Genomic DNA, 10,641 nt, shown 5'->3' on the forward strand with positions numbered 1-10,641 from the left:
CTCCGTCTTCCGCCTCTCCCCTCCTCCTCCTCTCCCTGGCTCCTTCCGTGGCCCCGACATCTGACAGGGCAGCTCTTATCCTGGCCTCAGATGTCCGCCGGGGGACAGAGCTCACGATGGTCACTGGGGCCCGGAAATGGCCCTCTAGGCGCGAGGGAGCCTGCAGCCTGTCCAGTGCTGTGTGTGGGCCGAGACTGGTCGTCCCAGCTGGCCTCGTCCTCAGCCGCAGGCCCGCCCTGTGCCTGCTGCACGTCTGGCCGAGCGAAGCCCTCAGGCTCCCGGCCCCCAGCCCATCTCGTTCCTCGAAGGCCCAGCAGCCCCGCCGAGCTCTGCCGCCCCTGGGTTCCAGCCCTGTTGGTGTGGACATGGCCCTGCCCGGGCTCCCGAGTCCCTGCCCTGGGCCAGCACTGCGAGCCCTGGGCTGCCCGCCTTCCCCGCGCCCGCTTGGCGCTCCAGCCGCTCTGTGGGGTCCCCGAGGCCAGTCTTCCCTCCGTGGCCCCCATGTCGCACTCCCTTGTCCTGATCCTCTCAGACCCCACTCACCAAGGGTGGGGGTGGTGGACTCGCCGCCCTGCAGCCCAGGGCTCCACGCCCCTCCCTGCTCCGGCCCCAGGCACATGTGGCTCTTCAGGGCTGTGCTCTGTGTCTGCAGCCCTGCTTCCTAGGACTGCGAACCCGTTCCTGGAAGTGTGAACTCCTTGCCCACAACCCTGCAAATACTCAGAAGTGGGTTGAAACCGGGCGGCACGACTTGCTTCCTGAAGTTCCCTTTTCTTCTGGGTGGTTTCTGTCTCAGAGGGCCTGGGGAGTCCAGATGCAGCAGAGATGCATTATTTTGGTGTGTGGGGTGTGGTGAGTGGGGCCCAGGGACCCAGGGGACAGAGTGGAAACCCCAGCCGTGACGGCTCCAGCCTCCTGAGGGAATATGCCTGCTCGGCCCACAGCACCCTGGGTAATAGGCTCCTCGCCTGAGCCTTCCTGGCCTCTGAACTCTGGTGGGCACCTCTCCCACCTCCCCCAGCGCAGATCCCAAGGGCATCCTGCCTGCCTCCGGAGCAGATCCCCGGGGAGTGTCGGTGTGAGGGGGCAGAGCAGAGCAGGACTGCGCCCTTGACCTTGGGTGAAGTGCTCTACTGCCCCTCTCATGTTCTACTGGAACCAAACACTCGGGCTCTCTGGACGAGCCTCAGAGTTGCCCAGTCCTGGGTTTTCTATGCCCGACCTCCACAGGCTGCATGGTCCGTGTCGGAGTCCGTGGGACGCCTGGTCTCCCAGCGCAGATGGCGGCTCTCAGAAGGGCCTTCGCCACAAGTGGACTCTCCTGTCAACAGAGTCTGGGCACTTGTATGCTGGGAAGGAGGCCACCGGGCCCTGAAGAATGGTCTTAACTGCTCACAGGTCCTCAAAGAGGCCAAGAGGGTCACTCACCGCCCCTAGTTTCCTCCTTATTGTACCTTTCCTAATAATTGAAACCTTTTCTTCCTGTTATTGGCCACCCGGTTTTTCCTTTCCGTGAAGGACCCACTGCTCACATTTCTTTCTTTTCATTGGTTGCTGAGTGCTCTTTGTATATGAAGGAGTCCTGCCCTGTGTCACATGTGCTCATGTGCTCTGCCCCGTTTCCGTGGGACTAGAGACCCTTGTGGGCGGGCTTCTCCAGCTCTTTACCCTCAGGAGGAGGCTCAGCCCATGCCCACCTCTGTGCTTGGCCAGCCGGCCCTCTCCCTGGTGCCTGTGGCTCCTACCTGTGTGGCTCCCAGCTTTCTTCTCGAGGACGGTGGCGGCCAGCCCCAGACAGCTCTCGCTTGCTCATCAGGACGTCCGGGCTGGCTGGCGGGATGGGGCCTGAGGACTGGCCTGTCTGCGTGAGCTAAAGGGGTGCTCAGATGGTTGGTACGGGGCACATCCCCCGGATCTTTGTCTTCCTCTGGCCCATTACCTCGCCTCTTTTCCCACATCTGACCTGTCCTAGGGCCCTCCCGACAAGTGCGTATCTTTTTGACCAGGCAGATTCCAACGCAAAGGCTAACGGGAAGTTTGACAACACATGATGGGGTGACACCCCCTCCCTTTTTGACCCCCGAGGAGGCTTCCTGCGCATGTGCAGTCGGGGAGCTTTCCCTGACCTCAGGAGCGAGAGACGTGGTCGTCTTATCTCTTTACTCCAGCAGGGCTCAGCTCCCGCCACTGACTTTGTCCTTGGAGTGTCAGGGACATCAGAGCTCCGGTTTACTCTGCTTGGCGAGCTCCAGCTGCTACGCCCAGGGGCCCATCTATTTCTTACCCCAAATCTCCCCTGAGAGACGTGAACCCCGTGACAGTTTATTGGGAAGATGAAGGGTGAACGTCTGTCTTCTGCAGCTTCTTCAGGCTGGCATGGGGCTCGCAGATCCTACCTAGTTGGGGGTCATGGAGCTCTTGTCCTGTTTTATTAAGGGGCCCCAGGGTGACCTCTGTTGTTATTTTGGCAGGATCTGTTCTGAGGAGTGGCTGGAATCTTAGCATTATTGTCATCTTGTCTAGAAGACTGCTGTGTTCTAGAGAGAACAAACTAAACAAGTCGATTAAAAGAAGGCAGGGGTCAAAGATCAGTAAAAGAATTATTGTAACCAGGGGCCCAAGTAGGAGTAAGAACCAGGTTATGTTTCATAACATTTTTTGATGGTGGTCCGGGTAGTGTCAGTCTTGGGTTACCCTGTCCAAAGGGATGGAGCATTTGGCATGGTTATATACATTTTTTTAAAGTTTTTTTTTTTTTTTTTTTTCTGATGTGGACTATTTTTAAAGTCTGTATTGAATTTCTTACAATATTGCTTCTGTTTTGGTTTTTTGGTCGCAACGTCTTTTTTATTAGCCCATTGTGATTGATGTAGGTGTAACAGACCCAGTTAGAAGTAGTTGGACAACCTGAATGTTAATAGACAAAATCGATCTCATTTCTTTTCAGGAGAATAAGTCTGAAAACCAGACTGGACCTGGCATTTCAAAGAGACTTGTAGCCAGGTGGCCACTTATCTGGTTCTATCTAGGTAGGTTTTAACGCTTAATGTGGTATTAACACATAAATAACAGGAGCTATTTGTCATCATACATGTTTTTTCATCTTGTTACCATCTGATCTCAAGCAATCTCATTGTCTAAAATGTAATAGGTACAAGAGGAGACCTCGCAAACGTACGGTTGCAGTTACTAGCTGCCAGCTGGTGTTGTCTTGAGAATACCTGATGACCTCAGATCTGACACAGCTCATAAAACTTAAGTTCTCAGCAATACAAGAACTGTCTGAAATCACACGCATAGTGTCACCTAGTATTACCTTGGCTGTCTGAACCACAGTTCTTCCATCTTGACTTTTAATTGTAGTTTTTTCCTTAATAGCCCAAACAGTTGTCACCATTAATGATTTTAGTGTTTTTCTAGTATGAGAAGATGCAAGAATTTTGGCTCTTAAAAATCCTTGCCTGAGAATATCTATCTGAAGGCCTGTCCTTCAGTTTTTCCCAGAGCACAGAGGGCCTCTTTCCTGAACTCCACCTTGAACTCCGTTCAGGGGATGTTGAAGGTTAGCAGCCGTAGTGGCTCATGATTTAATCCTGGTAGAGGGAGGCAACAAGTGCCAGTTTCCAGTTGGCAGGGTCCCTTCATGGTCATGAATTTGACCAAGGTTTGGGGGGCATTTCATGACCATCTTGTCCCACAGTGCTACTGGAAATGCTCATTCCCAGTTCTGGCAAAGATTTCTTTGACAGGCCACTCAATGTACTGTTACTGGACTAGGCCTTATTAACAGTAGCCCAGAGTCTCTGGACCCCCTGTCTTACTAGTCTCTTATGGTCCAGGAAACTCTTCCCTCTTGTTGTTTCTTCCCATACCTAGAGTTACACTATTACAGTCATTGATCTCATATGGGACTATATATTATCATTTTATCAGAGGCTCAGTCACACATTTGGTAATGTAAGAAAGAATGATTTTGTAAAACAGGCAATAAAAAATAAAATAGCTAGCCGTATTAGTAAGGTCATAAGTAAGAATGTATTAGTAAGGTCATAAGTAAGAATGTACGTCAAGAACTTTCATTAGGTGCAGCCCAGTATATCCCCAGATTGTCTGACTTAGTCTGTTTTTTCTAGTATTACTAGGCTGGTTCCTTTAAACTTAAATGACCATAGCCTGGTGTTAATCTCCTGTTTGTAGATAGTGGAGATCTTTTTCCAAAGACTGATTACGAAGTTAAGCTTCAGAAACAAACTTAGAGTGTCCTTTTAATAATTTAATTAAATCTTGTAGCAATATAACGTAACAGCAAGGGACCATCTGGGAAGTGGGTTTTAGTAAACACCTTAGTTAACAAATCTAGAATTTAATATTTAGTGAAACATAATCCTCTTTTTTTTCCCCCCTAAAGTACCCTCATCTCCATTAAACACAGCCAAATCAAGACTAGTTTGTTTTTAAAAGAAGTCTGGCCCATTGACCACATAGGCTCCTCCATACTGACTCTGGTGTAATTCCTCAGAAGGAGTCTCAGACTAAATTCACAAAAGGCCTCTCAAGGCCAAGAAAGCCATGCCAAAGTCCTGCCATCCCATTTTGCCTGGTGGATTTCTCTCTTCTAGAGGTCCCCCAAATATTTGGAGATTCCTGTACATGTCAGGAGACAGTCTTTTTTATTTACCTGATAAGGCTGCTCATAACCAAGTGTCTCCAATTTCTGGAGGGACAAGGCAGAGAGAAAAGAAAAACGTTTTCATTTTACCCACAGGTGTAAATCACCTAATTGTTGTAAACCATAAGTAGCTTGAAGAGAAGGGCTTCTCTATATCTGAAAAACAAAGATTAGAAGCCAGTAATATGTCAGACAAAAGTCATAAAAATTATAATCATATTTAGCAGTTCGTTGGATCCCATGTAATTAGTTTTGGTTTTGTTTGAGTCCAGTTTTTCCATTAGTTTTATTGACCTTGCCTGATGGTTGAGGGTGATAGTGACGGTGATAATTTTAAGAAATTTGTAAGGTTTTTGGTTAAGGCTTGTATGATTTGTCCAGTGAAGTGGGTGCCTTGATCACTGGAGATTATAGAAGGTGTACCCCCAGTGGAAAACACATTTTCTAACCATTTCCTTTCTCATTGTGAGGGCATCAGCCTTGCAGCCAGGGAAGGCTTTAACCCATCACATAAAAAATGAGGCTTGCCAGGGAGCGGGGAAAAGCCAAGCAGCCATCTTGGATTTCCCACAGCCCTGACTGTTGAACTTACAGTTACTGCTGACCCATTTCAATTGCTCTGATTTTGGGGTAGACCACTGCCATGCTACAAGGGCATCAGGAGGGAAGAATCTGACAATGAGGGGTTAATCTTCTTGTAGAAGTGGAATGAACTTTATCTGCATGTGCCATAATCTTTACAGATTCTGTTGTTATTACCTTTTATTTAACAATGTTTCTCCTGTAATTTAATCTGTCAAATAATCCCAGTTAGTTTAATATATATTTTTTGAGATGCTCCAGGGACCTTCTGAAGCACCTCAAAGGTAGCTGGAGGTCAGAAGAACTTTCATTAGAATTTGACTCTTGGGAAGTTTGTTAAAAATATCAAAAAGTTTTAAAACACTTAGTCAAATAGAATCATAGGTCATTGTGAAATAATACTTATTTACTCAACCAAAGTGACAAAAGATTTTAAAAGCAAATATAAATCACTTAAAGGCAAATAAATTCATACAATCTGTTACCAACGGCACCTTTCCAAGGAAACTTTGTTCTCTTAACAGAGAGAGGAAACCAAATTCCAGTCTTCATATCTTCTGTCACTGACAACATATATTCTACTTGCTTCACACACCGAAATGTTTCCTTTATCCTTTTTTTTGGAATATTTATTTATTTATTTATTTGGTTGTGTGGGGTCTTAGTTGCAGCAGGCAGCCTCGTTAGTTGTGGCATTTGAACTCTTAGTTGTGACATGCATGTGGGATCTAGTTCCCTGACCAGGGATCAAACCCAGGCCCCCTGCATTGGGAGCGCGGAGTCTCATCCAGCATGCCACCAGGGAAGTCCCTCCCTTATCCTTTTAGTAGCTTTAATGATGTATTATAATTTTTAACCCTTAAAAAAAATAATCTCTAGTGAAAACCAAGAAGAAAGCAATTGTGAACTGTTTGTCATGTTGGCATTTTCTGATTAGCAACCTTAAGAACATATTCCATAACCTCTAAAAACATGCACTTTCACAAAGCACAACTTCTTTTCTCAGTGTGGTACAAGGCATGTGTCTAATAAAGCCAAGCATCTTTAGTTTCCCTCTTGTAAGAAGACAAAAGGTAAATTTAGATTTGTTCAGCAATCAATATTCCAGTATTTTATCTTAAAAATGATTTAGACCTTTAATGAGTTCTTCTCATTTGACCTGATTTAGCAAAGCTCTAAAGTTTCAAGTTGCCAAAAATCTGGAAAAACTAAAACATAATTATTTCCAAAGTGTACAAACGTTGTAAGAGATTCAACACTGAATATTTCCCAGATCATGTGAACCTGAAATTTATTTAGCTTAGTATCTCTTCTAGTTAGAATTGCTTGATTTGTAAGTGCTTACTTTTAAAAAGCTAAGTAAATAGAGCTCATTTACAAATTAACCTCAGCAATATTATCCAAAGACAAAGATACAAACTGAGGCATAAATATATCCAGACAGATATCTCATAGTTTCCACTTGAGGTTTAAATGCCTCTTTGCCTCTCTCTCTCTCTCTTTTTTTCTTGGCTTGAAGTTCTACTAATTAATCCAAGGCGGAAGTCTCAGGCAAAGTGGGCTATGTCTGTATTTCAAGGACAGCATAAGAGTTAATTTCAAGTTTTCCCCTAGGCATATTTTTGTTCTCTCACGGTCAGAATTCTGAAAAAAAGTGTTTTAACAAGCTAGCTTTCTCTAATTGCACATGCAAAAAGAACCAGTTTTGTAATTTCAAAAGAGTTTTACCTTAACCAACTTTCTCCAGAGTCTAAAGAATATTGTGGCCATCCAGTGTCAAAAAAAATCGTCTTTCTTTTTTTGTAGTCATAGTTTCATAGCTAAAATATAGACCAAATAGTGCTCAAATTGGCCCTAATAACAGGGGCAGGCTGGCTGATACACTGTCCCATCAGGGGTTGTCCCTCTGGGGAGGTGGGGGTCTTAGTTTGACCAGAAGAATCTGGAAGGAATTTGCATGAGTGGGAGAAGCTTGGTTTCCCCCCTGAGAGCTGGGTGCGGGGTGGTGGTGGTTAAAAGAGGATCGTTTAGAATGTAAGGAGAGTTTTTTTTTTTTGTTTTGATTCCTCAGGCTTTTGATTATAGGAGCCACGTAGAGCAGGGTTATGATAAAGGGCCATAAAAGCCTGAACATAGGGAACCTCAGTGCATTTTGCCATCCTGTGGCAAAAAGATCTAACTGTAAGAGACACATTTTAGAACATTTTCCCAACCCCCAACTTATACAAAGGCCAGGCAGTGTTACAGCAAAACCTAAGCTTCCCCTTTCTCAGCCCATCTGGCTTAGAAAGGGGATCCTCCCATGTTGAATAACCTGCAACCCAGAACGGTGCTCCTAGAAATGAAGTCCAGCATCCTGGAAACATTAGTAGGAGGCACCTGAAGGAGACTCAGAGTGTCTGAATTTCCTTTGATCTCAGTGCTAATGGGATTTGGAGTGTCCTCTACTCCCCCACTGATTTCTTTTCTTTTCTTTTTTGTTTTAAATAGATCTTTACTGGAGTATAATTACTTCACAATACTGTGTTAGTTTCTGTCGCACAACAAAGTGAATCAGCCATATGCACACACATGTCCCCATATCCCCTCCCTCTTGAACCTCCCTCCCACCCTCCCTGTCCCACCCCTCTAGGTGGTCACAGAGCACGGAGCTGATCTCCCTGTGCTATGCGGCTGCTTCCCACTAGCTATCTTTTTTACGTTTGGTAGTGTGTATATGTCCATGCCACTCTCACTTCGCCGCAGCTTCGCCCTCCCACCCCATGTCCTCAAGTCCATTCTCTACGTCTACCTCTTTATTCTTGCCCTGAAACTATGTCCCAGTACCATTTTTTTTTAGATTCTCTATATATGTGTTAGCATACGGTATTTGCTTTCCTCTTTCTGACTTACTTCACTCTGTATGACAGACTCTAGGTCCATCCACCTCACTACAAATAACTCAATTTCATTTCTTTTTATGGCTGAGTAATATTCCATTGTATATATGTGCCACATCTTTCCTTAGTGGTTGTACCAATTTACATTGCCACCAACAGTGCAGGAGGGTTCCCTTTTCACCACACCCTCTCCAGCATTTATTGTTTCTAGATTTTTTGATAATGGCCATTCTGATCGGCATCAGGTGACACCTCATTGTAGTTTTGATTTGCATTTCTCAAATAATTAGTGATGTTGAGCATCTTTTCATGTGCCTCTTGGCCATCTGTATGTCTTCCTTGGTGAAACGTCTATTTAGGTCTTCTGCCCAATTTTTAACTGGATTGTTTTTTTTGATATTGAGCTCCATGAGCTGTTTGTGTATTTTGGAGATTAATCCTTTGTTGTTTCATTTGCAAATATTTTTTCCCATTCGGAGTGTTGTCTTTTTCTCTTGTTTATGGTTTCCTTTGCTGTGCAAAAGCTTTTAAGCTTCATTAGGTCCCATGTATTTATTTTTGTTTTTATTTCCATTACTCTAGGAGGTGGGTCAAAAAAGATCTTGCTGTGATTTATGTCAGAGTGTTTTTCCTATGTTTTCCTCTAAGAGTTTTATAGTGTCTGGTCTTACATTTAGGTCTTTAATCCATTTTGAATTTATTTTTGTGTACGGTGTTAGGGAGTGTTCTAATTTCATTGTTTTACAAGTAACTGTCCAGTTTCCCCAGCACCACTTATTGAAGAGTCTGTCTTTTCTCCACTGTATATTCTTGCCTCCTTTGTTGTAAATTAGGTGCCCATATGTGCGTGGCTTTATCTCTGGGCATTCTGTCCTGTGCCATTGATCTATATTTCTGTTTTTGTGTCAGTACCATACTTGTCTTGATTACTGTAGCTTTGTGGTATAGTTTGAAGTCGGGGAGCCTGATTCCTCCAACTCCGGTTTTCCTTCTCAAGATTGCTTTGGCTATTTGGGGTCTTTTGTGTTTCCATACAAACTGTAAAATTTTTTGTTCTAATTCTGTGAAGAATGCCATTGGTAGTTTGACAGGGATTGCATTGAATCTGTAGATTGATTTGAGTAGTAGAGTCATTTTCACAATGTTGATTGTTCCAATCCAAGAACGTGGTGTATTTCTCCATCTGTTTATGTCATCTTTGATTTCTTTCATCAGTGTTTTATAGTTTTCTAAGTACAAGTCTTTCGCCTTCTTAGGCAGGCTTATTCCTAGGTATTTTATTCTTTTTGTTGCAATGGTAAATGGGAGTGTGTCCTTAATTTCTCTTTCAGATTTTTCATCATTAGTGTATAGGAATGCAAGAGATTTCTGTGCATTATTGATTAGTTCTAGTAGTTTTCTGGTGGCATCTTTAGGATTTTCTATGTATAGTATCATGTCATCTACAAATAGTGACAGTTTTACTTCTTTTTTTTCCAATTTGTATTCCTTTTATTTCTTTTTCTTCTCTGATTGCTGTGGTTAGGACTTCCAAAACTATGTTGGATAAGAGTGGCGAGAGTGGACATCCTTGTCTTGTTCCTGATCTTAGAGGAAATGCTTTCAGGTTTTCACCATTGAGATTGATGTTTGCTGTGGGTTTGTCATATATGGCCTTTATTATGTTGAGGTAGGTTCCCTCTATGCACATTTTCTTGAGAGTTTTTATCATAAATGGGTGTTGAATTTTGTCAAAAGCTTTTTTTTTTTTGCATCTAATGAGATGATCATATGGTTTTTATTCCTTAATTTGTTAATATGGTGTATCACATTGATTGATTTGCGTATACTGAAGAATCCTTGCATCCCTGGGATAAATCCCACTTGATCATGGTGTATGACCCTTGTAATGTGCTATCGGATTCTGATGGCTAGTATTTTGTCGAGGATTTTTGCATCTATGCTAATCAGTGATATTGGTCTATAATTTTCATTTGTTTGTGATATCTTTTTCTGGTTTTAGTATCAGGGTGATGGTGGCTTCATAGAATGAATTTGGGAGTGTTTCTCCCTCTGCAATTTTTTGGAAGAGTTTGAGAAGGACGGCTGTTAGCTCTTCTCTAAATGTTGATAGAATTCGTCTGTGAAGCCATCTGGTCCTGGACTTTTGTTTGTTGGAAGATTTTTAATTACAGTTTCAATTTCATTACTTGTGATAGGTCTGTTCTTTGTATTTCTGCAGTGTCAGTTGTGATTTCTCCTTTTTCATTTCTAATTTTATTGATTTGCATCCTCTCCCTTTTTTTCCCGATGAGTCTGGCTAAGGGTTTATCAATTTTGTTTATCTTCTCAAAGAACCAGCTTTTAGTTTTATTGATCTTTGCTATTGTCTTCTTCATTTCTGCTCTGATCTTTATGATTTCTTCCCTTCTACGGACTTTGGGTTTTCTTTGTTCTTCTTTCTCTAGTTGTTTTAAGTGTAGGATTAGATTGTTTATTTGAGATTTTTCTTGTTTCTTGAGGTGAGATTGT

This window comes from Physeter macrocephalus, chromosome 11 (genome assembly GCF_002837175.3).
Source record: "Physeter macrocephalus isolate SW-GA chromosome 11, ASM283717v5, whole genome shotgun sequence".
Classification (NCBI taxonomy): domain Eukaryota; kingdom Metazoa; phylum Chordata; class Mammalia; order Artiodactyla; family Physeteridae; genus Physeter; species Physeter macrocephalus.